A 27,922-nucleotide genomic window follows, 5' to 3' on the forward strand; every position below is an offset into this window, starting at 1 on the left:
GAGGGGTGGGTGAGTAAGTGTGTCTGTTGCCGGCACTGCCTCAAGGAGATCCCGTGGGCTAGGCTGGGAGTGAGCCACCTGGTAGCAAGACTCAGGAGAGGACTGGGGCTCCAGGACAAGGTCGAAACCCAGGCACAGGAGCCGGACACTGCCTGAGAGCTCCTTCAGTGCCCCCTGGTGAGGGTCAGGGTGTGGCTCCCTCCCATAGGGGGTCAGACCTGGCTGCACGGAGGAGGAAAGCCACATGCTGTCCTTGAGGGATGGATGGAAGCTGGACATGCAGATGAGGGGTCAGGGGTCCTAAGCAGGCAGGAGACCATCAGCATAGCTACAGAGATTCTTGCCCTAACCTGAAAAAGTAACTCATTGGAGAAATTTAGGAATCAAAGCAGGCTTGTTGGGAAGAAATACTTCCCGTCCAAGGCGGCTGCTTTTTCTACTTGTCTTTATCTTATCCATGATCAAAAATCAGAATGAAGGCAAATTTAAATGGAATTAAATCATTTACCAGGCAAGCCTTGGGGACCCCTACTGCTCCTGGCTTTCCTTGTAAATGGGAACACCCGGATTTGGTGTCAGACGTATTTTAGTTTGAGTCCCATCCTAGCCGCTGAATAGTTCTGTAGTTCTGTGTTCTTGGGCAGCTGACTTTACATCTCTGAACCTCGCTTTTCTCGTCTGTTGTGCGGAGATTGTCCCGAGCATTGTAGGACGTTTATTACCGTCCCGGCCTCTATCTCTTAGATGCCAGTAGCACCCTCCCAACTCCTGAGTGGGTGACAGCCAAAAATGTCTCCAGAGTCTGCCATATGTCCCCTGGGAGGCAAGATTGCCCATAATTGAGAGCTGCTATAATAGTCCCTGGCTGCCTTTTAGGCAGGAAAGGCTAAATTTCATTCACTCATTCTTTGATTCATGTATTTGGTAGGTATTGACTGTGCACCTACTATGTGCTGGCCCTGGGAGATTCATTGGTGATCCAGACAGGTCACATGCCCTCAGCGGCTCCCACCGCCAGGAGGCTAAGGGGTGAGAAACACCAGGCATCCACTGTGGGATATGCTGTGGGGAAGCTTCGTCCAGGATGTTTCACTGGAGAGGATGGGGGCAGGGGTGTGGCCGGTGGTCAAAGGTACCACAGGGTATTGACTGGCGGGGGCCAGAAAGTCCCCCATTTCTGTAGTGGATTGAATGAATCTGGGAACAGTTGTGAAAGGCTGTATGTGACATAAATGACAGCCTAAACAGGCTGAAAAGATGTGCACTAATTTATCACACAGAGGGGCAGTTACTTTGCGGTGACATTTGGAGCTAGGGGCCTGCTGAGATGTCTCATAGGAAGACCAATAATGCAGAGAACACTTGCGTTTATGAGGTCACCCCCCACAAAGAACGCCGGCACTACCAGCCCGAGTTGCCACGTAGGATGTACCCCCACCTCAGACTCATCAGAGATCTGGCAGAGCAGGAGAGGAGAAACCCCTGGCCTGAGAGGTAGATGTGCTGGGAAATGTGTCCTCAAAGAAAACTCAGGCCCATGGGTTTGGGTGCAGTGCCATTCCTGGGCATGCTGAAGTAAGGCTGCTTGCCATGCTTTGGAGGAAAAAAAAAAAAAAACAAAACAAAGGAAAAAAGTCGTTTTCTCCCTGACTTTTCTAAGCACTGGGAAAGACAGGCTTGGTGTCCCCACAGTAGCCTTTCTTTGGAAGTCTTGCATGTAGATCTTTTTCCTCCTTGAATCCACTTCTTAAATTTTTTACGTTACATTAAAATCCAGACCTTCATGAACAGATGAACAGTCTGGAAAACAAAGTGGAAGGAATGGTTTTCACTTGCTCAGAAGAAGTGGCAAGAAATGAAAGCACCCAGAAAACCTAACAGTAATAATAAACAATGCGATTTTAAGAAGACAACAGTCATGACAAATTGCAACCATTTTTTTGCATGCCTGCTGTGTGCCAGGCACTTTCCGTTTGCAAACCCTCACAAGATGGATCCCACTGTCCCCCTGGAAGATTCTAGAATCCTCAGGAACCCAAAGTCTGACAGTGCCCAGATAGCCCATAGATCTGAAGCCAGGATTCAGATCTTGGTCTAGGGAGAAATAAGAAAAATAAACATAATGTAGTGAGGATTTTGTAAGTTTAAATGTGTCTCTTTTAAGAGGGGTGCCCTTTATTCTGAAATTTACATTTTCCCAATATTTTTGGTAATAGGCATAATCTTTTATGATGACTGTGGACACAGTAGATGTTGGCAATATGAAAATTTGGTACTCTGCCCCTTAAGAAATCTAGTTTGCAGGCCTGTGAGAGCCTTAAACCCGGTAATTCCACCATGAATAGGCTGCTCAGATCCTGTAACCCCACCAGGAACAACCCTGCTGCCACACTCTCTAAGCTGCTGTGGTCCCCACTGCTGTGCTTCTCTTCCTTTCTTACACTTTGCTTAGGGTTGTGGATTTGTCAGAGAGGGAGAGTAAGGAGGAGAAAGCAGGGAAAATGATAAGTGACAACCCTTAGGGCAGCAGTGGTTTTCTAAGAAAAGATCGTAATTCTGTTGAAAATTGCTGGAGAAGCAAGTGCAGTCCAAGTAGGCTTATGCAAATTACATGCAAATTATGCACAGCCCTCCTATTTCATAACCTGGATGTAGCCCTTGGGAAAATGCTAATGGAGACTAGTGGTCTCCCGCAAGCCTCCCTTGGTGATCTCCAGGTGTCTGGCCCTAATTAAAGAGTATTTTTCCGGCAGTGTGTGGCTCCAGTGATCTTAATTTTATACCGTCTTTCTCTCTTCCTCATCTACACAGGCCTGTGGCTGGCTGAGCCTGAGAGGGCTTTTTTAATTCCATGGCAGGTGGGGTAAAGAACATGGCCGGAGATCTTTCTGGAAAGTTCTAGAATCCTCAGGTAGACTTCACCTTCTGCAGGGCTCCTGGGATCCCAGCCCAGCTGACTCTCAGGGAAGGGGCTGCTTAAAGCTTTGGTTCTCACACTTGAGCATATATCAGGAACATGTGGAGGGCTTGTTTCAAACACAGATTTCTGGATCCTAACCCAGAGTTACAGATTCATGAAGTCTGAGGTGGCCTCAAGAATTGGCATTTCTGTTAAGTTCCCAAGTGATACTGAGGCTGCTAGCGCACAGAGCACAATTTAAGAACCTCTGGTCTAGAGCAGTAATACTCCAAGTGTGGTCCACTGGCCACTGTTACCAGTCTGTGATAGAAATTAAGTACAGAAACGAAGAATAAACATTTAGAGACTTTTATCGAAGTTTGTCACTACATCCAAGTACGTGATTATTTTTCTGTTAATTCATTTTTATTGTCTTTCACAAAAGTATTGGTCTATGCTGGCTCAGTAGTATAAAAACAGTAGGTCTTTCGTCACAGATGACGGCTTGAAAATTCTGGCCAAGGGGGCCCAGCCTAGGAGGGGCCAGGATTCGGGGCAGCCCCAGGCCGGCAGCAGACTAGGAATTCCCATGAAGAAACCGAGGCAGAGGGCTCTGGGCAGTCTGGGCACGCAGTGGACTGGCCCCAGAAGGGGTTTGGAAACGTGGTGGGGTCTTGGTTATCACATGACTGGCTAGGGGAGAAAACTGGTAATTAATGGCTGAGTGCTGGGCACAGCTGCCACAAAGAGTTGTCCTGCCTTAAATGCCAGTAGAACCTCTCCTGAGGAACAGTAGCTGAGAAGGGTGGAGCTAAGAAGCCGGCCTGACTTCAGACTGCCTCCCCCTTCTCTTGGGTTGGGGGGAGAGGGTGTATAGTGGTCAGAACCCGCTCAACCTGAATGCCCTTTGTTTGTACGCAATAACCTTGTGTGAGTGTTTGGCCGTGCAGGGTGACGTGGGTATATTGCGGACACCTTATGGGTACCTCCTGCTTTATGCAAAACCATTAGTGTACGAAAGCTCCCATGTAGAAAAGGAAGAGACTGGCAGGGGTGGTGAGGATAATTCCTTTTAAAAAAGGTGAACTGTAGGAGTCCCTGGTACTTAAAAAATGTACCAGAAAACATAGTTTATGCCTGGCTTCCAGACAGCCCTTTGCATAAAGTAAGGGATCGATGTTCTCACAGAGGAAGGTGGCAGCATTTAAAGGTGGTGCGATTTTAGGGAGTGTTCTAAATTGCTTAGAAGGCTCTACCGGCAATAAATACCACAGTAATAAGTGGTTCCTGGTGAAAGGGATCCCGCCCGAGTTTGGGACTTGGCAGCCCTTTTGTCAGCGGCCCTCACCAGTCCTCGGCCTGGGCAGGTCCTTTCCAGCTAGGAAAGAACATTCTGTGATTCCGACCTGCAGTCTTTGTTGGTAGTGTTTTGACATTTTATGGTGACAGTGTGAGAAGTAATTAGTTGTCTTGTGCCTTTGGGCCTATGAGGAGGCCACTGGCTCTTCAAACTAGACTCAGAGAATTCAGAGCCTGCAAGGGGGCTTAGCATTCATCAACCCCTCCTTCGTTGTTTAGGGTGGAAATCGAGGCCCGGGAGGCCCCAAATTGGCCTCAAGTCGAGCTTGTGTTAAGGCAGGCAGCCGGCCTATTGTTGGAGGCTTATGGTGTAATTAATGGGATTTGGAGCAATTACAGGGACAGTAAAGCCCCTCATTTGTTCCTTGTGCCAGGCATGGGATTCCTCAGGAGGGTGGAGTGGGAGCGGAGGGGAGGTGGTAAGAAGGTGGCAGATAGTTGGCAGATCATTTCTTGCCAGGCCTGCTCGGAGGAACGCAGGCTTACATTTTTATCCTGTGTGCCTCAAAGGTTCCCGTGCAGCCGAGCAAATCTGCCCCAGATGCCCCACCCAGTTTTCCCTCTGGGGCTAATTCTTGTTGGTTTTTAATGCTGGGCTCTGAAGAGCCTGCTCTTCTGTTTTCTTTTGCAGTGAACACCGGCTAGGACATTATAAAGGGTTGGCATCATTCTGAGGGTGGGGGGTGGGGGGTGTCTGCTCTTTTTGGTGCTTGGGGACAGTGGTTGACCCAGGGCTGAATAATCACTGATGGGAGAGAGGAGAGGAGAGCTGGTGTGTGAGGGGATGATGAGCACAAGTTTTCACAGCTACATGGGTCCTGCCTCAGAGCCGGATGACTGCCAGGCACCCGACGACTGGGTCATTCAGTAATTCAGCCAGTAGGTTTTGAGCACCTATGGTTGCCTCGCTGTTTCACTAATGGGTGATACAAAAAGTGCTGGAGACGGATGGTGGTGACGACTGCACAAGAACGTGAAGGTGCTTAATGCCAGTAAACTGTATACTTGAATATGGTTAAATGGGAAAGTTTATGTTCTTGTGTATTTCAGAGAGAGAGAGAGAGAGAGAGAGAGAGAGAGAGAGAGAGAATAAGGTCCCTGCTTCCAGGAACTAGCTGATATTGTGCAAACTCCCCCTACCTGTAGCCTGAGGCCTGAACAATGGAGGTTAATGGCCACCCCTGGGGGGAGGGGTGTCAGGAGAACCCTGGGAGGCGGGGATTCGCAGGGCAGGCTGAGGAAGGAAGGGGACTCCAGGCCTTGCCCGCCTGCACCCCCATTCAAGGAGACGTCTGTGCAACAGAAGGTACTCACTGACTTTAGACAAATTTCTTGCTAAAATGTGATTTTGAGACGTTGCCAACATAGGGACAACACTCCAGTTCGAATTTCTGTGTGGAGCTAATGCTTCTTCACAGAGATTCTAAGTGGTGAAAACCTTGGGTTGCAACCATGGTGACACGCAGAGCTTGGGCTCTGGGTTTCTTCTTCCAGAATGTGTTTCTGAGAGTTTCTTTGTCAAAAACATCGGTGAGCGGAGCCTGCATAGCGCAAGGCTTGGCTTTCGTCATGTTTCCTGTGGATTAGTCTTTCATGTTCTTCCCACCAGAGGGGCTGAGGGGAACCTGGGCCAGTGACGTCAGCTTTCTGAGCCTCAGTTTCTCTGTCTTTACCAAACCCTTCGGAGGTTCTAAGCACACGAGATGGAGGGTAGGGAAACTATTTAGCCACGGGCCTGGCAGGACCTCTCCTCCGGAACTGGCAGCTTTGAGTGTTACCACTCATTGAGCGTTAGCATATCCTGTCTTACAATGAACAATGCGTTCTGGTTTAACGTTTTCCCCACGTGAATATTCTTTCCAGTCAGGTTACTTAGCACCCACGAGGGGTACCACCTCTTCTTATGCCCACCGTGTCTGTCACGGTGCTTGGGCACCTGGCAAGCGCTCTGCAGATATTCAGTCGATCGAATAGTTTGTTCCTAAAACCAGTCTGGACGGTGTTTCCCAGGGTACCTTTTACTTTGCCTTCAGAGCAGCCCCTGTCTGGGCCTCTGAGCCAGGATGTTCTGGCGGGTCAGTCCTGCGTGCGTCCTGGCTAATTCCCGACAGCTCTTGAACCATTTCATTTTGGAACTGTAGCTCCGGCCCCTTTAGATGGGCTCAGGCAGTGATGGCCGGGTCACCCAGCAACAGCCACTCAGATAATTACACGGGTTTCAAATTGTTCACCACTTTACATCCTCAAAGCAATTTCAGAATCAATTTGAGGTTTGACAAGAAGCCGGTGGCGGTCTCGCAGGCCTGGAACGACGTGCTGGGCCTGCTTAGCGCTCGTTATAATTCCAGTGGCAGGCCCTGCACACCTGGGGCGCAGGGGCGCTGTCCGCTGTTGCAACTCAGGGAAGAAAATCAATCAATCAATCAATGAGAGCACACCTAATTAAAGGTAACAAAGGCTCTGGGCACCTCATCCCCCCCACCGCAGTGTGAGGCCCGTCGAGCGCCAGCAGGAAAACCAGCCTCGTCTCACACAGGATTAAAATGAAGTCCCAGTGCCAGAAATCAAATCTAGCAAGACTATCTTTTTTAACAACAGGTGCCAACCCCACCCTGAAGCGGAGAACCCCTTCCCCAGTACAGTCTTAAAGTGGATCTAGACAGTTCCACCGCTCTCAGGAGAATAAGGACGTGAGGCCGCCCCTGTTTTGTGACCGGGGCCACCTCTTACCCCTCGTGCACAGATGAGACGCTGGGGGCAGCAGCCTGGCACGTGCTCTGTGCTCGAAGGCCCTGCACACGGCGAGGTCTCTGAGTGCCATGGTCAAGGTGTGGGTTCCGGAGCTGGACTCCTGGGCTCATTCCCGCCTCTGCCACTCCGCGACTGCCTGGGGGACCCAAGACAGGTTGGTGCAAGATCTCATCTGCAAAGCGGGGGTTGTCATAGCTCCCCACTCTGGGAAGGCTGACTTGACGTCATGCTCATGCGAAGGCTGAGAGCAGCAGGGAGTGAAGTCTTGCTCCGCTTAGTATCACAGAACCGTTTCCCATCAAGAGACGCGGCAAAAGCCACCCTCCACTTTGCAAGGAGCAAGATACGTTTACTTTTGGTTTCACGTTGGAAAGGGATACGGAGGACCTGAAAGGTGAGTTAACCCAAGTGCACAGAGCAGAGTGGAAGGGGTGCCGAGCCTGGGACTGAAGCCCTGGTTGCCTCCTGGACTTGTGGCCTCTGTGCCCCACGTTCTTCAAGCCCTCGCTCTGAGATCGTCCACCCCACCTCTAGTTTCATGGCCAAGATAAACTCAAAGCATCACCTTTTGCTATGTACTTTGTATTTGAACAGGCTCAACCCCTGTGCTACAGGAATGAACTTGTAGAGTGTCGGGAACCAGCTCACGGGTCGGCCAGGTATTTGGGGAGGCAGAGAACGCCCTGGGCCCCTGCAGTCACACCACCACGTGGTATTTTGTCGGCTCCATCTTCCCTTCCCACCGACCCTGCCTTGCAGATCCTTGGGAGTAAAAGGAGCGTCTGAGATCTTGTCAAAGGCGGGGTGGGGACATTTTGGTGACTGTCACTACCCGCTTTTCTCTTGGCCTTTTGTTTTGGAGACTTTAGACGCAGACTATTAGGGCTGGCTTTCTTCCCCTGCTCTTCCAGTCTAGTGAAAGAGCAGGTGTGGGGACAGTCCTAGAGAGCAGTTTCCAGGCTCTCGGCCTCACATGGAAAGATGCTGGCTCGGGTAGTAGATGGCCATCAGCTGTAACTAGTTGACCATCAGCTGTAACCAGTTAGCCATTGGCCACTGATATAACTGCCGTGGCTGAGCTAGCAAGGGTGGATTGCAGTCAGGAAGGGGTTGGTTGGTTGACAGAGAAGCAGACAGTGGATGGTGGAGAATGTGGCTCCTGTTTCCTGTGTCTCCAACCCAGCCGCCAGTGAGAATACAGTGGTACGACTCCCCTATCTATAGCTCTGTGGCTGTTCCTTTTTGGCCTCACCATGTCCTTCATTCCTGTGCGGGGAGTGGGACCAGAGACCCCGCATGACAACACATCAAGGGGCAAGATGGAAACAGTGATATCACTGGATATTAAAGTACACAGAAGTCAATAAATTGAAAGATATGTTCTCCATAGTGGTTGCAAATCAGTTCTGTTGCACAGGTGCATGTGAAAGCACCCCCAGGGATAGGAAAGGCGAGGGGGAGGGAAGCCGGAAGCTTTGGAGGCCTGACCTCTGCGTGCTGAACCACCAGCATGGTGCACCTTCACTCTCCCCTTTCTTGCGTCATTCTTTGACCCAGTGAACCGTAATGGGATTAGAACCTTTAAAACCCAGGCACTACACTTGGATTGTGGGCTCTGGGGTTGCAAAGGAAGGTGGACCCCGATGACCTCAGGTCGGAGGATAGAGCAGCAGATGGCATCTGAAGAAAGAACTGCAAATAAATGGTTTACAGACCCCTGCCAGGTCCAGAGCTTTACTGGGACGAGGCTTAGCCATCAGCAGAGCTGGAAGTCAGCTATGGAGCGTGGGTTTTTTTTGGGGGGGAAAGGGCTCTGTGGAGGAATGTTGTGAGAACCCACTTGAGACGTTCAAGTTCCGATTCATACATCTACATCCAGCCAATCCATGCTAGCTCACCAGATAGAGAGCAGACATCAATCTGGCTGGACTTAGCCAGCTCTCTCTTATCGAACATGCAACAAAGAGAAAAATTATTATTTTATCTGCTGGTGTTACTGCTCTCCCAGGGAAAGGACTGCTTTCATTTTAGAACTACGTTGATAGGTCATTTGGGTGAGAGATGAGGCCTCGAGGGCATACGTAGAAAGAGAAGAAATATGTAGAGAGAAGAACTCCTCTGTAGAAAGAGGAGCAGGAACTGGGGTGGGAAGGGGGGGAGAGGGGAGGATCCTAGTTGGAGGCCGGGTTGAGTTAGTGGAAATGGCCAAGGGAGTGTCAAAGAACGGGAGATGTCTGCTCTTCAGTTAGAAATTCCTGAGGGCCCTTCCTTCTCCTAAATCTCCAGTAGTACAGTCTACTTCTCACCCAACCCGTGTGCCCAACGCTGGGGGAGCGGGGGTGGGGGTGGAACCCAGGGAGAGGGGCCGGGTCCTTTGTTTGGGGGATTATAGGACAGCAGTAAAGCAGCATCCTCACCTCATGGGCAAGGGAAGGGGAAGTCTGCAAAAGCCAGCACTCAGAGGTGGAGGTAGCAAGGAGAAATGTGTGCCCCTGGGAATTCTCAGAGATCTCGGCTGGGCATTGGCTTCCCTCCAGGTCAAGAGATGGCATTTGGAGCCCATCTTCCCTAGATGGGATAAGACCTAGTTTACAGATGTTTTGTGAAGAATCGAGGCTTTAGTCTCTTGAGGTCTATCCATCAGGAAGCTGCTGGTCTCCGGGCGGGTTGCTCTGCCTTCCCTGAAGCGGGGAGCCACAAGCATCCGCCCTTACCGCCCTGGCTGCCCCAGTGTTTCCAAACAAGCAAAGACAGAGAAGTCAGGAGAGCCTCAGCGTGAAAGTCAGTGTAATCTGAGGTCGGGTAGAAAACACCCGCGGTTTCTCATGCCCCCTTCCACCGGAACGTCCCTTTTCCCACCGTCTTCGTGAGAGCTGGCCGTCCAGCCTCTGCTCAGATATTGCCAGTACCAGGGGTGCCCTGTCCTGCAAGGCCGACCGTTCCACTCTCAGGACACTCCCACTCTCACGGAGTTCCTCGTGAAATCCAGCCACACTGCATCCACTCCCGCCCCCCACCTCCATGGCCGCACTTCCCTCTGCTCTCCATCCTGGCCCCGTCTCTCTGCACAAACTGCCCCCCTGGTGCCTGCGCCGAGCTGTCCTGTGCTTTGAGTTCTTTTCTGTCTCAACCTCTCCTGTCCCTCCCCCTTCCTCACCCGTCCTGGGTGCCTGGGTCCCTGACAACAGACTAATAATGGCGTTCTCGCTCGTGACAAGTAAATAACATTACTGCTTACGAGGACGGCATTTGCAGTGGACGGTCAAGTAGGGGATGTGTTTTACTTTCTGCAAACGTCCTAACAGCCGGGCCTAGGCTATGCCCAGCCTACGCCTCGTATGTCCTCCGCCCAGGATGGTCCTGGCTTTGAGGCAAAGCTGTCCTGTAGGCTCCTGACGGACCCATCCTCACCCTGGCAGTGCCCCTCTCGTCCACTTGCTGTGCTCCTGCCAGTTCTTTCCATCAGCTGCTGCACAGCAGTCTGTCACGCGGGCAGAGCAATCTGTCTAATCCTGTGGTTTGAAAGGACCGGGGGGTGACCCCTCTACCTACGCACCCCAACAGTTTTTCTTCACCCCTTCCTTTCTGGATATCACTGTGCCATGGGCAACTCCTCCTGACCACACCCCACCCTCTAGCCCTGCATGTTTCAGGGGGCCTTCCTGCTTAGCGTCTGCATGGAGCTGGGAGACCAGGGCTCCTCTCCTCCTGGCCTTGCCACTCAGCAGCTGTGCGGGCTCAGACCTCAGTACCCACAGCTGGAAAACAAGCACTGAGTTCCATGTCCAGCTCTGACAGCGTATGGTTCCTACTTGGGACAGAAACATCTGTGTTCCTGTTGCACAGCCTGCACACTCCCTGCCGGTCAAGTTCTCTTTCAGAAGGGAGACGGTGTTCACAACTCATTTGCCAGACGGAGATGATTGATATAAACTGAAACTCAGGAAAGCTCTAACCCGTTGTTCTCAACTCTGGCTGCTCATTAGCATCACCCGGGGAGCTTTAAATATTTACTGCAGCTCAGGCCCCGCCCCCAGAGGGTCCAGTGCCATTGGACTGCGTGGGGCTCAGGCATCTGAGGTGTAGCAAAGTCAGAGCCAGTGCTCGGGTGCCTTGCTGTGAGCTTCGCTATTTGAAGTGCTGTTCTCACTAGGCAGTGTCAGCATCACCTGGAGATCAGGGGAAATGCCGAATCTTAGGCCCCGCCCCAGACCCCCAACCAGAATGTGTATGACAAGGTCCCAGGGGATTCCTGTGCCATCACATGTTTCAGGAGCAGGACTTTCATCCCAGGATTCTCTTTGCCTGTAATATCTGTTACTTTTATTTACATAAGCAGTAATAACATAAGTAATTTACATAAGCATAAACACCTCACAAATCCATGTGAGGTGTAGGTGTCACATAAAAAAAGTTATATCCAACGTCAATTAATGATAACGTGCAGGAAATTAGACGTAACGTCTATGCTCTACCCATTTTCAAAGGTATCGAGCTCTCACTTCCCACAGGGCCTTTGCACATGCTGTGCTCGCTGCCTGATGGGTTCCCATGCTCCTTCTAGCCTCCGCCTTCCACCTGGCCGACTCCTTCTGCCCCACAGCTGGACACGGCTGACTGTTTTGTCCTAGCCACGTCCTTTGCCACGCTGATCTCCAATCTCACCCACCTCTCTTCCTGCCTCTCCCATTCATTGGCATCATGGCCTTCCAATGACAGCTTCTAGGGTGGTCCGAGGAAGAGTGGGGAGAGAAGCCTGCTGGTAGTGAGGAGAGCCAACTCCAAAGTCATGAGAGTGGAGACGCATTTCTTGACCCCCATGATTACTGAGCATTAAATGTTCAGGTAGATCACATAGCAAAGACCCAGGAGAGCCTTTCCCTCTCCTTTGAGTTGTCCCCCGGCCCTTCATTCTCGTTGCCAAGTGGCGTGCTCCCGTGTCACCATTTTCTGCCCCACAGCCCTTCCCCGTGTCCCACCCCCACCCTATGCCCTGCCTGCCCTCCTGGCGTCAGGACCTCTGGGGGATACATCTTTGAGGGAGGGACACTCACGTCTGTGTCTTTGGAGGAGAATGGGCGATGAGGCTGAGTGGGGGAACCACTGTCCCTCAAAACCCACGCAGCCAACCACCTCCTAATTCCTGACTGGACACCATTGCAGTGCAAAAGTACACATGCATGACCATTCCTGCTTTTGTTCTTATGCTCTTTTTCCCCTGAGGGCAGCTTCTGATAAAGACCACATGTGTGAGGACAGATCTCCGGAACTGAGAAGGCCCCAGGGACCTGGGTGTCAGCAGGGAGAGGGGCTGAGACAGGGCCAGAGACTGAGAGGGATTTCTCACTGCCACCCTGGCCCATACCCGCTGTGGCCTGGCTCTGCTGAGGGACACAGGCCCCTCTGAGGGCTCCAAGGGTGCCAACCCACAGGGTGTCCTGAGCCACTGGCTTCCTGTCCCTGGCTCTCAGTAGCCTCACTTGAAAATGACGAATGTGGGGCCGGGATCGTCTCCAAAGTGCTGCCAGCTGTGAGTGGTGATGACATGACAGGGTCTGGGCCATCAGCAGTGAGGGGACAGTGCAGGTGGAGTGTCCCTGTGGGTTGGCTTCCCCGTGTGGAGCTGTTTGTCAGGACACCAGGGCCCCAAAGAGCCAGGTGTCGCACCCTTGGTGGCTGGAGCCCCCGTCTGTTACATTAGCCACATAGCCATGTCCGCCAAGGAGGTGTCCTCACGGGGAAGGGCAACGGGCAGGTCTGTCTCAGCTCCAGACCACAGCGAGACAAACGAGGCAGTGAACTCGCAGCTCTTCCCTTGATCTCCAAACACTTAGTGACTATAAAGAGAAGAGATGAGGTTTGCATTTCGTAGCTACCGCTGGCATTTAATGTGTGACACGGGCCACACCAAAAGGAAGGCACATGTTTTCATACGGGACCTCTTCGGAGGCAGCAAAGAGCCTGACCCAACCCAGGTAACATTTTATCTCCTAATGAGTGTGTAAACAGAAGGACAATTCATAAAATGAATGTTTCTGCTTTCCTGCAGGGACATTTGCAAGCATTGATTTTCAGCCATGATGTATGCCGCTTGCAATGACTTCTGACTGAAGGGGACAATGCTATTTGGGAGTCTGAGGTTTAAAACATCCTGCAATTGCCTGGTGCTGTAGCGATGCCAGGCCTCGCTCTAATAGCACCTCATTTGTTAGGGTAACAGGAAAATCACTGAATGCTGCTGTATTCCAGACAGACGGCGTTGGGGCTCTGAAACCACTAGCACATCCTAGCCCAGAAGGAATTTCCTTAGGTAGGAGGGGGCACGGGGAGGGAGAGGGGCAGTAGGGAAGTAAGAGAATATAAATAGCCAGTGCGTCATAGAGCTTCCCTCTGCGGAGGGAGTAGCGGGGACCAGTGATGGGTCCATGGGGCCCCAACCACATGTGTGATATTTTGTTTCTAGAAACAAATTCCAAAGGCAAACATAGCATATGATGTGATCAGATAAGATGTGATGAAGCTGGAGGTGGGTCTGGGGTGTTTGTTATCACTCCCTATCTCTCAGTACCTTTGGGGTGTTGTAGCATTAAACAAAAGTCTAAAAGAACAAAAGCAAGGTACGGGGCAGTTCATGTAGTAAGTCACTGGCTGTGTGGCAAAGAAACTGCTTATGAATATTCTGGCAAACGGTTAGCATTTCTCTAGAAGGACTCACAGGCCTGGGGGGGCAGGGGTCCCTCTGTGAGGAGCCCCAGGACACGCAGCGTGTACCACAGGAGAGAAGCTTCTTCCCACTGTACAGGAGTCCCCCTTATCTGAGGGGGGTACATCCAAAGACCCCCAGTGGATGTCTAAAACTGCAGACAGTACCGTACTCTCTGTATACAATGTTTTTTCCCTATATGTACAATACCTGTGATAGAGTTTAATTGATAAATTAGGACCAGTCAGAGATGAACAATGACAGCTAATAATAAGATAGAACAGTTACAACAATGTATTGTCATACATGGTATGTGGATGGATTTGGAGCCACTCTCAAGTAGCACGAGGGGAACTTAAACCCAAACACTGTGACCCCGCGACTATCCGTGGTAACCAAGGTGCCACTAAGTGACCATGCAGCCTGGAGACACTGGGCAAAGGGATGATGCCTGACATGCATGGGATGGCGCTGGACAGCTCAAGGTGTCATCATGCTCAGAACGGCTAAAACTTATGAATTGTTTAGTTCTGGAATTTTCCGTTTAATATTTTGGATGTTGTACTGTGTACCTACAGTATCTAGTTTTTAAAACTAACGTAATAATTTCCAAAAGAAAAGAAAAGGTGAATAGCAAAGTTATCGGAAAACAAAAGGAGAAACTTTAAAGAAAAAAAAAAAAAGGAGGGAAGAGATTCATGCATGAAATGCTAGAACTCATCCTGGGTACTTGGTGGTGAAAGTTTAATAGCACCCCTGGGAGGCTTCCCCCCTGAGGAGCCCTTCCGGGGAGCAGCTTTCTGAGGGCACAGGAAGGCCACCTAGACGAGGAGGCTGCCTGCCGGGCTGGACAGGGCATGGGGAGCCCTGGGCCTGCTCTGCCTGGGCTCTCCTGCCACCTTTAGCAATCTAGGAGGTTGCGACGTGGCTGGCAACCTGAGCAGGGCAGTGAGGACAGGTGGGCGGGCTTGGAGGGTGGTCGTCAGATCCAGGTGACAGGCTCTCCCCAGGAGGAGGCACCGCCCTAGCAGCGCCCTGGGGTGGAGGGAACCCACTGGCCTGCACCTGCCTTCCTTTCTAGGTGGTGCCTGGTGGTGCCAGGGGAGGAGAGGGCTGACGCCGCGGAGCAGACTTAAGGAACATGTGAGCCCAGGCCGTGTCCCTAAGGACTCAAAGCCACGCTCCTTCCTAGGATTTTCCAGGCCCTCGGGAATGGACCCTCTCCTGCCCCCTTTGCCCCATCCACCCACTCAGCCTCTGACTTGCTCCCGTCCCTGCTGCACAGAACTGGAAGAGAAGCAAAGTCAGATGGTGTGGGGCTTTTTCTCCTGAGCGGCCTCAGACCTGCCATTTAGACGTTAAGCTCCCTGTGGGTTCGAGGCTGCGTTTGGCCTCTTCAATCATTTCGGTCCCAGTCTGGGCCAGGCCCATAGAAGGAGCTCCAGAAAGGTTGGCTGCGTTGAATTTGACCATGGAGAGCAACTGACTCCCTCAGGCTAAAAACAGCATAGCCTAAATCTTCCAGGGCGTGGATCCCAGGAGGTGAGCTGCTCCATGAGCGGCCAGGAAAGGGAGACACTTTCAGCTCCCTGCCCCCACAGGATCCCACTCTGCTCACTTACATGGAGGAAGCCTCCTGGAAGGAGCACTGGACTACAGGTCACCTGTGTCCAGGAGTCTGGTCCTATCTCTGTCCCCACAAAATCCTGCTCAGCAAGTCTGAAAACTTCTCAGGGGTAAGCCCAGGGAATGGTGACAGCCACCACCCAGAGCAGCTGCTTTCAAATGGACCTGCAGCGTCAGCATTGCCTGGGAGCTCATTAGGATGCAAATTCGCAGGCTGCCCCCTGGACCTGCAGAAGCAGAGGCTCTGGGGCTGGTTAAAATGCAGAGACTCAGTTTACCAAGCTCGCAGGTGACCCTGATGACCCTGGACAGGAGGAAGGGACGGCCAAGTGCAGTATCGAGAGCTTCCTGAGTGGAGCCGATTTTCATGCTCCATCCTGGGTCTCCTGCTTCTTAGTCAGGTCCTTAAGTTGTATGAATGAAAAGGGTGATGGTGAATGGCAGCGTGGTGAGTGCAGGGGAGGTTACAGATGCTGAAGGGAAGGGTCTGAGATGAAATTTTGGGAAGCAATGTTCACTCAACTGACGCATGGAGCAGTGATAACCTTTCCTGCCACCCCTGGGGGGCTGCTCTGAGATCAGCTGAAGTAACTGTCTTGCATGGGCTACAGGGAGTGAAGGCCTCTGGGTGGGGGTCCGGGAAGGGCCAGCCTTGGCCCGATGGCAGCCGAAGCCCAGGCAGGTCAGCAGAACGCTTGCCGGGATGTGAGGGAGGAGAGAGGAAGAGCAGTAGCCTCACCAATGGGCTTGCTCTGGGCTGCACCCAGCACTGCAGGAGCCGCAAGGACAACTGGGAATTGTACTTCCTTCCCAGCACCAGCACCAGAAGAGCTGGCCTGGGGCACCTGTCAAGGGGATCAACGGTGGGAGGCCCATGGTATAATGTGAGCCAAGCTAGAAACAGAAAAAACCACCTGGGAACTGGGCTTGCGGGGTGGACGGGGGCGTTTGCAGGCTTCATTTGATTAAGTCCTGCTTTGGGGACCAGGCTAAATTTAGCAGCTGCCTGGACTGCAGGTTTGACTCCTTCCCTGTAACTCCCTCCCTCCCATCTGCCCACTGTGCCTCCTGCAGGTGATTAATTCAGAATTTTGGGCTGGAATGTGCAGACGCACCTGCTGGTTGCTTAGTCTTCTCTCCAGCCTCTGTTACCTTCTCCCTGGGTCCCAGGGGGCGGGGCGTTCGGAAACACCAGAGCCAGTTGCCTGCTCTTCTCCGGGGATGTAAACACCTTCTCCCTCCTGATGTTTCCTGTGGTGGCTGCAGCAGGCTCAACGCCAGGCCCCAGCACCTTGCCAAGAAAGCGCCATCCCGGCAGGCCTGGATCTCCAGCTTGTTTCCTTGCATTACTCTCAGGGGAGTTGATATATTGTTACTCTCAGAAATGCTGATAGATCGTAGCAGTGTTCTGGACGGAATGACTGATAGCGCCCGGCCTTTGGGCCTCTACCGGTAGGGACACGGTGAGAGGCTATTTCGCTACAATCTTAGTTCCAGTTTTCTCCCTTCTTGCTTTGATGATTTATTCTTGGTCGTTTCAATCTTTGGACTGTTTTTTCTCCTGATTACCCTCCTCCTTATTTGGGAGCCTCTCTGAAGTTTGTGTGGGATCTCCCCCAGATGGAAGTACTGTCAAAAAGCCAAGGAGGTGAGATGGAGATGAGGTGGACAATAACAAATGCCAAATAAGATTGGCGGGTTAGAGCTTTCATGGAGCATATCTTTATGGAGGGTCTGTAAATATCGAGCTAACGCAGAAGCTGCAGTGCTGAGCAAGACACAGTTCTTGCCCTCAGAGAAATGGCCATCTGGTGAGGGTGGACACAGCAAAGTCGGTTACAGTGGGTGAGATGCCACTACAGTGCCTGCCCCTGGGCTGGGAGCAGCCAACAGTGGTAGTCATAGTAACAGCCTCGATTTCAGTGCGTCATGCCATGAGCCAGGGTCAGTGCGCGAAATCATGAAAGGGCCCCCCCCCCCCCACTTTACTCTTTTTTATACCACTTCTTGGGCTCTTCTGTCCAGTCCCTGTATAAAATCTTAGGCAGATCCCATAGCTGTTCTGGTCACACCCAGGTAGTAAGGAATGGCTTCCCTTTTAGGTATTGAAAGTCCAGCCCAATTTAAAACCCAGGTCTCAGCCTCTCACCCCGTTTTCAGTTCCAGCTCCTTCTCCATCCCTGCCTCATCCCCGCTCCTCGCCTAGGTTTGGAATCTGCAGAAGAGCACGGGGCAGGATGGCATCTTTTCTCTCTGCTCGACCCCTCCTTCTCTTTTGCCGGCTGCCGTTTCCAGCCTGCCCAAGGTCAGGTGCAAGAGAAGGGGGTTAGAAGAATAAAGCAGAGTTCTGTGTGGCAGATTCTGGGGTAAAACTGGGCCCCTCTGGGAGGCAGGTGTCTAAATAGAGGTTGTCTCCTTGGGTACTTTGATGGATCTGGGCAAGTTGGAGGTTAGAGAGGCAGTGGCTCATGGCGCAAAAGCTTGAGTCAGACAGGCCTAGGCCCAAACCTCCCACTGTCCTCAACTGGTGGTATGACCTGGGGCAAGTGACTTAACCTCTCCATTCCTCAGTTTTCCCCACCATACAATGGGGCGATAGGCCTGCTTCCTAGAGGAGTTAGTGACATTCATGAAAATGTATGTACAGTGACAGACATGGTGGGTGCCTAACAGATGGCAGCACTTTGACGAGGTTGAGTCCCCTCTTAGAGTTTTCGATAGCAGAAGTCTGGCGTCCTATAGGATGCAGTTGGCACTGCCTCCAGCCTCCAGAAGGCTTGAGTAACCCCCCTTAGTGCTGTTGTCCATTTCCAGCCCCTCCTCACCCTCATGGTGACACCGCTCCTTAGTCAAGAGTAGGGACAATAACTGACTGCAGTGATCACAATGGCGGTGGTTATGGAACAGTGTGATATTTTGATTAGTTATAGGTCAGTGCACAGAAATGGTTTTAAAAGCATTTTCCAAAGATGCCACGCCACATAAGCATTAAGATGGTTTTCATAACAACCAGGCCCTGAAGCCATCCATCCATCCCAGCAATGGAGGAGGCCTTGGGTTTTAGGAGCAGGGGTCTCATGCAGCTTTCCCCTTGGGTGCTTTCTGAGGGGCTGTTGCCAACTCCCAACTTCCCCTTGGATTTTAGTCCCTCCAGGGAAGAAGCCTCTTTATGGGAATAGCTTTCTGGTTCATTGAACCCAGGCCAATTGAGTAGAGGAAGATTCAACTGTCTTTCCTTTCCCATTCTTGGAGGTTTGACTCCCCAACTCTCCCCAACCCCACCCCAACCCCTCCCCTCCCCTCCCTGAGTTTGTGGAATCACCTAGAAGTCAAGATGACAGGAGCTGGGGTGGAAGGTGCCCACTTCTCTAAAAATGTGGCTAATTGATGGTCTAAGGCTGCTAAAATGCCCTGTTTACAAGTGAGATAATTCACTCTCTAAACTTAGGGAACATACTGAAGATGGCCAATGCACCAAACCGAGATCTGTTTTACATTTGGTTGTAAAAGTAGAAAGTTCTGTAGTGACTATAGTTTAGGGAGATGATACCAGGCAGCCAATGTTTCTGACTTTACAAACTGATAAGTATTATAATGCTTGAGGAGTCTCTCATTTTAGAGAGTCTGGAGGATGTTCTTTTCACAATTTCTAGGAAGTGATAGGCATGTGATATATTGGCTTGGACCAGGAATTTTGACCTACAGCCACTGTTTCTGCAGGCACTCCTTGGCTCGGGAGGTGTTTCAGAACCCAGTGGCGCCCACGCATGGTTTGGCCCAGGCCGTCTTGGCTGCAGCCCCCTGGAGCATGAGGGAGGGGTGCCCCATCAGCCAAGCAGCCCCGGAGGTGAGATGATGGGCCTTGCTTTTCCTCATCAGGGAAGAGCGTGCAGGCTCAGGAAATGTGGGCCTGGTCATGGAGCATCTGACTAATGGTGCAGCTGAGGGCATGTTCTTTTTTATTTCTCCAAGAGGCCCTGTTGCTTGCCCAGGGAAGGAGGCTGTCCCCCAGTCCCTCCCTAATGCTCCTAGTGACCCTCTAAAACAGCCGAGGGGAGCAGTTTAGCTCAGCAATCCCAGATAATTAGGGTCTGCCCTGCAACAAGGGAGTCAGAGAGCAGGACACAGTCTCAGCTAGCTTGCCGCTACCTGGCTTGATAGTTGCAAACCCCTTCCATCTGCAGAAGCCATTGTCTACCTTCTTCCCCGCTCAAAGGCTTATTACCCTCAGGAGCTTGGGCAGCCCAAGGGGAGTACCCCTCGTGTGGCTGGGGCCCTCACTCGAAGCATGGTTGGATCAGGGACCTGTGGATGGTTTAAGTTTCTTTCCTCCCCTTTGTGAAAATATTAATAGCTATCATTTATTGGGTACCCACTACATGCTAAATTCTCTAAATGAATTATCTCTTTGAAAGCACACAACCCTGTTGGACAAGGAAATTGTCCATTTTACTTCAGTTTTCAGATATATTTGCCTAAACTTTTCATATTATTTTCTTATGATCTTTTAATATCGTTATAATATCTAAAGTTTCTTTTCTATTGTTATTTGATTTTCTTCTTCTTCTCCCTCTCTCTTCAATCAATTTCACCAGAGGCTAGTCTTTTAAGGAGACATCCATGTGTATTTGCTTTGCTAATTTTCTCTACTGTACCTTTATTTTCTTGTTTGTTAATTTCTTCTTTTTTATTTTATATTTCTCTATAGTTTGGTTTTATTCTGTTTATTTTTTTTCTAATTTACTTCATTATTGATTAATTTTTCTTTATAAGAATTCAAGGCTATAAATTGTCCTCTATATATTGCTTTATCTGCATCCCTCAAGTTTGATAGATAGTATTTTCATTATCATTCAGTTCTTAGTATTTCAAATATTCTATTATGGTTTTTGCTTTTATCAGCATTTTAAAATTTACAAGTATAATTTTTGTTTCTATTTGCTTTTTAGTTATCTTTTATTACTGATTTCTAATTTAATGACAGTAAGATCAAGGAGCATGGAGTGTATTATTCTTTGGAATTATTTGAAACTACTTTATGTCTGGTCAGTTTTAAAAGTTTTTCTATGTGAACCCAAGAAGACGAGTATATATTCTCTAATTTGGGATGCAAGTCTTTGCATTAAATCAAACTCTTTAATTATTAAAAATTAAAAGTTCAAAACATTTATAGCCTTATTTATTGTATCTGTTTGATCTATCAATTACTGTGAGAAGAGTTTTAAAATTTCCCACTCTAATACTGTGTTTGGCCCTTTTCTTGTACTTTTATCACTTGTTTCTTCATATATTTTGAGGGTATTATTAAGGACAAACAAATTTAGAATAATTATTATATTTGCTTCGTGTGTTAAACATTTTATTATTAAGTATTTACCTTTCCATCTTTTAGAAAGACCTTCATTGATATATTTGTTGGTGGTGATCTCTCTCACTTTCAGTTTTTCTGATGATTTTATTTCATGCTCATTCTTAAAACATAAGTTTTCTGGGTACACAATTTTAAGGTGTCAGTTATTTCAGCACTTTAATGATATTTTTTACAATCTTTATTCCACTGTTTTATTTCTGATTACTGTAATGGACAAAGAAGAAATGCAACACCCTTCCCTCCCTCTGACATACACACACAGACACCCACCTGATCTTAATGTCCTACACCAAAAGTGGCCAGGATAACGTCACCTCAACCCAACAAAATGATATTTTGAAGCTGGGTTTCAAACCAAGAAAAGGATATTGTTAGAAGAAGGGCTAAAAGTGGGAGCCGAAGCCAAAAGCCTCATATATACGAGACCTGATATAGGGTGAAATGAATACAGACTAAAGTTCGTAATCCCTCAAGGGGAGGGAAGCTCAGGTCTGGATCCTATTATTTGGGAAACTAATAGTCTAATTTCAGGAGTCATGAAGGGCAGTTTGTTCTGTAAAATGAGAACCAGGAACCCTCACTCATCAGCCCAGGGAATCCACAAATGTTCCATCTTCCAAGGCCAGGACTGAAAAACAAACAAAAAATTTACCCACGAGCAAATGGAACCCCTAGGTGACATCGTACCCCAAAGAGATAAAAATCTCCCATTAAAGAAACTCTTCAATTAAAAAGAAAAGTTTTTTTTTAAAGGACAAAATACAGGCATATACCATTTATAGGATGCACATACAATTTAATGACACAAAAATATTGAAGGCCAAGGGTTGGAAGAGAATGTATTATGCAGATACCAAAAGAAAGCCGGTGTTGCAATGTGCATTCCAATGTAGAAAGTAAGGAGAAAAGTGTAGAGAAAGAAGATCATTGCTTAATGATAAAAGGGACAGTCCTCTAGGACTTATAATAATCATGAATCTTTATGTGCCTAACAATATAACCACAAAATAAGAGAAGCAGAGATTGAAAGAATTGAAAGGAGAAAAGGAAAAATCTACAATAACCATAGGAGACTTTTTAGCACATGTTGTAGAAACAGACAGGCAGATCAAGAAGTTAGAGACTTGTAAGGTTATAAAAGTCTCAAACAAGACAAGTAACTAGCATCAGCCAATGGATCTATTTATAAGCCTGTACCCTGTAAATAAGAACTACACCTTCTTTTCAAGCAGACATTTATAGACACTGAGCATGGACAAGGCTACTAAGGAAATCTCAGGAAATGCCAAAGAACCGCTATCACATAGACCATGTTCCTATCACCATGCAATGCAACTAGAATTCAATGATAAAAAGAATTTCCCTCTGCCTCTAACCTCTAGTTACTCTATCATGGATGCTGGCACCAGGAACAAAGCTCGGGGGAGGGTGGGGTAACATTGAGGCAGGAGGAAGGCTGGGGGACCTGATGTTTCTTAAAACTGGAGAGCATGCTTGTGCCCTTTTGTTCAAGACATGACAGGTAGCCCACATCTTCCGGGCATGCTCAGTAGAGTCTCCTTTGCAGCTGACTACATCAATGTGAGGTAGCCAGGAGAATTCTTATTATACTCATTTTACAGATGAAGGAACTGCAGAATAGAAAGAAGCAGCTCACCTACTGAGGTGCTGGAAAAAAAACGTAAATTGTGGAGCTGAGTCTGGATTCATGTATTTAGACTTGAGATTGCTTGCTCTTCCCATTGTATCAGCTGTGAATAATTCACATTCAACTTCAAATCTGACTAGGCGAAGGTTCTTGAGAGCAAGCCCTAAGCCACATTCATTACTCTCCTCAGTGCCTGGCAATGGAATATGTCAGTACACACTTGTTGAATGAATGCTGAATGAAGTTACTAATTTCTGCATGGGTATTTGCATTGATTTATAAATAACTCTTTTCTCATGTGAGGCATTATAGGGAATTTGGGGGGAAAAGAAAATAGAAAGAAGAAATTAAAATCTCCCATAATCCTTTCATTAACTATTTTATAAAACATTTTAGTGGCTGCACAATAAATATATACATGCTCAATGTTTAGGCTATTTCCAAGTTTTCCCAATCACAAATAATCCCATGACAAGTACCGCTGCACAATCTTTATTTCCTGAAAGTAAATTCCTAGATCTGGAATTACTAGGTCCAAGGATATGAAGTTTTCAAAGTTTTGATAAATAGCGCCAGATTCTCTTCCTTAAAGCTATACTAATTTGCATCCCCCAGTATAAGAAAGTATCAATTTCTGTGCACTGTCATCAATATCATTTTTTTTTCTTTTTTCCTTCTTTAAGGTAAACTTCTTATTGAAGTATTACAACAAGGAAAAATGCAGACATCGTAAGTGTATGGCTCAGTAAGTTTTCAGAGTGAATATACTCGTATTCAGGAGCCCAGCATCTAGCTCCTGACATAGAATATGATCAGTATCCCAGAAGCCGCCTTTCAGGCATTTTCATGCTCCCAAGGGAAACCACTGTCCTTTTAACATCATACCTTAGTCTTGACCATGTTTGAACTTTATATAAATGGAATCAGGTTGTGTTATTCTTTTGTGTCTGCTTTATTTCACTCAATACGTATTTGAAAATGCATCCATATTTCTATGTATAGTGGTAGTTTGTGCTCATTTCTGCATTGTATTTCATTATGTGAATGTACCAGAATACATCCGTCTTACCAAAGATGCGTATTTGGATAATTTCTATGTAGATCGGGGCTATTATAACCAGTGCTGCTGCCATAATCGTTCTTGTACATGTCTTCTGATGAATGATCGTAAGCGTTTCTGTTAGCTGTATAGCTAGGATGGGAATTACTGGGTCACAACACTAAGTAGTTTTAATTTTAAAAACGTTGCCTAGTAAAGCTAATGCTTAAGTCAACAAATAATAACTAATAGGGAATTTCAGACCATCTGGGTGTTAGGTGTTAGCAAGGCCCGGGGCCCTTCCCTAGATTTCTCATATCATGCTTGTTGAGGGGCCTGCTGGCCCGAGTATGAGTAACCGTGTGAATACATACGAGTAGACCCTTGTATTCATATGTAGAAATGAGACATTCGTAAACATGTAAGTAAATGTGGTCAGAGTTGGGGTGGAGCTAGTCACGTGGTTGAGCAGGTGACCATGAACAGAGATTGGGGTGTCTTTTGTGGGGACCTTTTGTTCCAGGTGTGCTCCCATAGATTGGGACTGATTGTATAGGGTGTGGGGTACCAGGACAAAATGTTGGGGAGTTTATTCTATAGGTAGTGGGTTGTTATAGCGTGCTTTTGAGCAGGTTAGTGCAAGGATGCAACTTTTTAGAAACATAAGGGAAGATTGCCAGAATCCAATTAAAGCTGGTTGGAATGGCACTGTCAGAGGAACTACAGGTCTCCAGGGATGGGAGCAAAGAGTGTCCTCACTATGGATGGAGGCTCAGGAACGTGTGAACCTCCTGGGGCCACACTGCAGCGTGCTGTTCCTCTCTCCAGCCTCCACTGTGCGTTTCCCGCCCAAATGTCCTTCTCTGCACTGGCCAGTCCCAGCACCCCCATAAGTGCTTGTTCTTCTTCTCTCCTCCTGCAATTCCGCAGAATGTGAGCTCCTTGGGGGCAAGGACCATGTGTATCCTGTGTACCACCTTATTCCCACCGCCCAGCACAGTGCTTGGCATATAGTAGATGCTCAATAAACATTCATGGAGCTATGAATGTTCTTTTGTGTCATACCTGTCTTTCCTTCTCTGCCAATCCCTTTCGAACAACTCCTGTCCGCTTGTTTTTCAATCCTGGCTTTGCCCCAGCCACTGCCTTGTGATTTCCTTTGTTTCCTTCCTTCGAGGCTCTGGAACCCTGCAGACAGGGGAGGGTGTGGAGGCAAACGCAGTGCAGATGTAGCTCCAGCATTTCCTCTCCAAGCGTTCGTTTCTCCTCCTATTCCCACCTCTGTGAGTGTGGGCCTGGGCCAGCCTGCCACACAGCCCAAGGCTCAAGGTGCCTGTTTTGTGCTCCTCCACCCATGAGGCTGCAGTGGGGAAGCCGCTAGAGGCTCAGGACTGAGGGTACCTTCCTTGCAGCAGCAGCCAAGTGCAGGTTACTTGGGGGGAGTTGCCTCTTGGCTCCCCTCATCTCCCCTGTAAAAGCCAGGCGGCACTACTATCGGAAGACAGAACATGCCAAGCCCTACAGGGCCCTTTGTCTTCATTTTGTTTAGGTGCTTTTTCCCCAGTGGAGTTTAGACATGATTCAGTGGTGATAAAAGCTGCCGCGTCTTGCTGGATCCGCCTGCAGCCAAATGTGAGGAGACGCTGGCCCCACCTGAAGCTTTGTGTGACATCAGTATGGCCTCCTTTTCTTTGCCTTTTTTTTTTTCCTTCCTATATTGACTATGAAATGACTGTGGGGCCACAGGGAGCCTGAAGATTGCAGGCAGGAGGATCTGCCAGCCTGTCACTTCAGACTGGAGAGGGACCAAGGCCTGTGAGTATTGGATGTACCGGATTTCCTTCTAAGGTGTTCTTTTCTAACAGTAGAGTAGGAACAGCTCGCTCACAGAACAGTCAGCTGTCTGTGTTCTGAGGAGAGGGGTTGGGTGGTGGCACAGGGCTACCCTCCAGGGGTCCCCACTGTGGACTTCTTCGCTCTGAGTAACGCAAGACAAACATCTGATAGTGTCACAGCCACCAATCCTCCCTCCAGGCAGATGTAAGGGTCTGTCAGTCTCAAATCAATTTTCACTCTCCCCAGCAAGATTCTCCAGTTGATTAATTTAAAAACGAAGCCAAACCAAAAAACAGAAACAAAATCAAACCCCAAACCATTACAATCCCCTAGGGGACAGCCTGTAAGGAACTAGTTGACAGCAGAGAGCAGTTGGTTCGTGTTTTTACCTATTGCTACATAGCCAGCCATTCCCAGATATAATGTGTTGAAGTAACTATTTGTTCATGATCTTACGGGTCAGAAATTCAAGCAAGACTGTGGGGACGGCTTTTCTGTCTTCCATTTGGGTCCTTCGGCTGGGGCTGGAGGCTCCAAGATGGCGCCCCTCGCTTGTCTGAGAGGTCTTGGTGCTGGCTCTCGGCTGGAGCCCGGAGTCTTCTCCACATGACCTAGTTTTCTTCTCCTGGCCCCTCTTTCTTCAGGCTCCCTCTCTCCTTGGTCTCTCTCTGTAGTAGACAGCCTGACATCTTTATGTGGCTGAAACCTGTTTGTGCAAAAGCGGGAGCTTCAGGGCCACTTCAAGCCTGGGTCCCTTTTCCACCGCATTCTGTTGGTCGGTCCAAACAAATGATATGGCCAGTTCAGATGAAGGGGAAGGGAAATAGCCACCTCTTGAAAGGAGATTGTTGCTGCCCCCTTTGGAAATAATATATCACCGAGATTCACCTAAAGTGCTTGTTTTTCACAGCCATCGTCACGGATGAGTCCCTATTCCTTGCCTCACTCCTGCTCCACCCCCCCCCCCCACCCCCAGTGTCCTGAAGAGAGGATGCTGCTACCGGTAGAAAGGCAGTTGATTTAATAATAATAATAATAATAATAATAATAATAATAATAATAAAAGCTCCTGTGCTATTTTTGTGGTTACAAATTGTGAGTTCTGGAACTTCATTTTTCATTATAAACCTAATATGCCTGCCTACAAATTTAGCACTCCAAGGAATGCTTTCTGATCTCTGTTGAAGGAACCTCCAAAGTTGCCATGAAGTGGGGCCACATCTAAGCACCCCTCTCCCACATGCAGGTGTGTCCTCACTAGCTGGTGGTGTATTTAATTATGCAGCCGTAAAACTTGCATTTCACACATTGTTCAACAGCTTATTAGGAGTTCTAGCCTTCCTAGGAATAGTTGCGAATTTTACATTCTCAAAATATAAGTAGGATAGCTATTTATTTTGCACTTTTATTTGGGACAGAAAATCTTTGAGTAAACTTACGAACACACTTGCAGCTCTGGGAGGGCCATTTACACAGCTGAAAAACAAGGAAGTGAGAAGCAGAATGAGAAGGGCTGTTTTTCATGAGGTTCAGGAAGAATTTTTACAAGATGAAAATTCTGGAAGTCACCGCGGCTTATAAAACCTGAGGTCATTTTATCGTCCGGTGGTCTTATGCCTCCTCACAATTGCCGCTGTTTTTGTCATCTGCCTTGTTCTCTTCCAGCCCCTCAAATCCCATCTGTCTTTCTCTCCTCTTTCCTCCATATCCTGAGTCTATTTCTGGGATGCTATACCTAAGATGTTTCCAAAAACCAATTTCCAAAATCAGATTTGCCTTTGCAGAGAGAAAACAGGTCTGTAGTTTGTTGGTCCCTGTTGCTTCATGTTCTCACCACAATGCTGCTTAGCAGATGATTGAAATTGCAAGGGCTTCTGTTTTTCATTGATTTTAAACGGGGTGTCCGTAAGCGCTGAGGCTCACCAAGGGTGCACGTCGGCGCTGCTCTGCGCTGTTTATTTGCTTGTTGGAAATGGTGTCAAGCAGTCTTTTTCGGTCACTGAAACCTAGACATGCAGGGCAAAGAAAGTCTGAAATACACTTTCTTCCCCTTTGAATGCTTAAAATAGGGTGAATGGACGCTCAGGAGACCTGAGTGTGTTGATCCCCTGCGCCATCAAAAGCAAAGCCGGGCATCTTGGGCAAGTCGCTGGACCTCGCTGGGCTTCACATGTTGAGCTTTAAGTCCGGGGTTTGGATTCGATTTCCTTTAACACACTATGGGTCAGGCCTCGTGCTGAGCACTGGGCTTGGAGGCTGAGCGAGCCTACACTCGTGTGCTGGGAGCTCAGGGTAATGAGTGATCTCCGAGGCGCCATGGTGTTCGAAATCCCCCATGCTCTCACGTCTTGATGCTATTGCAGAACCACGCAGCGGCACTGGCCTGACGGAGGGAAACTGCACTCATTAGTAGTCTGCTAGCGTCTTCTAGAAACCACAGGTATAGGAAGAGTATCACGGGATTGGCCATGCCGATGTATTTTTGCAAGGTTTGTGTATGTAAGCACGCTACCTGTTCAGCTAGGGCTAGTTTGATATCTATTAATTAATTAACCAATTCATTTTCCATTGCTAGAGATCGGACCTTTCTATTGATTAAGTGATGGCTCACTTGTGACTCTTTTCTAGTAATCAGTACTTCTTATAATTAGGAAAAATAACTTTGGCTTCAAGTTGGAGATGATAAAGCC

General features: G+C 48.7%; 1 protein-coding gene across 3 annotated transcripts in view; it reads left to right on the top strand.

The window, feature by feature from the left end:
- Nucleotides 1–27,922, top strand: part of ZBTB7C (zinc finger and BTB domain containing 7C) — a 325,652-nt gene that overhangs the window by 94,708 nt on the left and 203,022 nt on the right. The window contains exon 3 of one of the 3 annotated variants that reach the window (XM_074340004.1): nucleotides 19,059–19,185. The exons of the other annotated variants lie outside the window; for them this stretch is intronic. The gene's annotated coding sequence lies outside the window, so the exon portion shown is untranslated. The remainder of the gene's footprint in view (nucleotides 1–19,058; nucleotides 19,186–27,922) is intronic. 3 annotated transcript variants of the gene reach the window in all.

Source organism: Rhinolophus sinicus, linkage group LG09 (assembly GCF_036562045.2).
Source record: "Rhinolophus sinicus isolate RSC01 linkage group LG09, ASM3656204v1, whole genome shotgun sequence".
Lineage (NCBI taxonomy): Eukaryota > Metazoa > Chordata > Mammalia > Chiroptera > Rhinolophidae > Rhinolophus > Rhinolophus sinicus.